Source organism: Sinocyclocheilus rhinocerous, unplaced genomic scaffold (assembly GCF_001515625.1).
Source record: "Sinocyclocheilus rhinocerous isolate Xijiao unplaced genomic scaffold, SAMN03320098_v1.1 scaffold899, whole genome shotgun sequence".
NCBI classification, from domain to species: domain Eukaryota; kingdom Metazoa; phylum Chordata; class Actinopteri; order Cypriniformes; family Cyprinidae; genus Sinocyclocheilus; species Sinocyclocheilus rhinocerous.
Genome location: NW_015653460.1, coordinates 1 through 1,504, shown reverse-complemented (window position 1 = coordinate 1,504; position 1,504 = coordinate 1).

Genomic DNA, 1,504 nt, shown 5'->3' with positions numbered 1-1,504 from the left:
TATCACGATATTTCAAGAATATTTGCGATAACGATATTTATGACGATACAGAAAAAAAAACATGGAACAACGTTTTATTGGTGATTGCAGCTGGCAATTTTGAAAGCATAACCAAATTAGACACAATTCTACACAAATATGAGGGTTCGTTTGAATAAGAGTGTTGTAATTATATGTGACCCTGGACCAGAGATGGAAACTCGAGTCTGCGACTTGGACACGAGTCGCGCTTAAGTCGAAAAAATAAAGACTTGCAACTTGACTTGGACTCGTGAACAGCTGACTCTAGACTTGACTCGGACTCGTGATTTGTGAGACTCGAAAAAACGCAAGTTAATCATATGACATTCCATTCACATTCCCCCTTTACTACCCCACATGACAGCATCATACACCACATTCATCTATTCATTCCTAATCCATTCATTCCCTATTAATATGTCCTGCAGTAGCAAGTGTCAAAACAATTCATCTTAAAACACACCAAGCCAGCATTATTAGCGATCCACGCATGACACTGGTTCGAAACTGTAATATAGCCTACCAAATATAGAAACATTTTTAAATCATGATTAATATAAGATCACACTGTAAATAAACTACACAGTCTAAAGGCACTAGACGCGGCACAGATACAAAATCTGAAACGTAGATATGTAACGATGCACCCCGAGCCAGTTGAAAATCGATACAAATTTGTGACGATTCAAATCAGTTGATATGTTAAATGAATCGTGATACAATTGGGGGTGTGAGTTTATATGAATGTATCTCTGAGGGGAACTGACTGTCTTTAGAAAAGGTTAGATGATTTTTTTCTTTTCATCTTGCCTCCGTATAATGCAGCGTTCATAAGTACTGCACAGCTGTGTTTACAGCAGTAACCAAAGAAACACTGAATCACTGTTGTACCATAAGCGCCATCTGCTGGCAGAGAGTGAATCTGCGTTCTAATTCAGCCCGTCTGCTATTTCTGTTTCGTTTAGACATGTTTTATATAGTATAGTTTTACAAAACTAAAGTCAGACCATTCTGTTTTTGCTGTACATGTAATTATACAATCTAATTTAGATTAAAAACTGCTCGTGCTGCAGGTATGCAGCATCTTTGTTTGGATTGTGATAAAAATTGCAGTGGTTGCCTCTTTTAGATAGAAAGAGCACAGACAAAGCCTTAGTTTGTTTATACGAAGAGATTTCTTTCATTTGTGTTATTCATTTGATTTGGGGTTTGTTTTAAAATTTCAATTTAGGTTTGTTTTTTTGACACTTTTACAAGAACAAAGAAATGTGCAGCATTTTGTCTTAAAGGGGTCCTATTATGCTCTTTTACAAAGTCTTGATTTTGTTTGGGGGTGTACTAGAACAGGCTCTCATACTAGGTTGTTCGAAAAACACATTATTTTTCACATATTTTACATTATTACAGCACCTCTCTCCCCAGTCTGGCATGAATAGAGGAATAGTTCCTGTATCAAATGAAGGCCCGCCTTCTGAAATGCGAA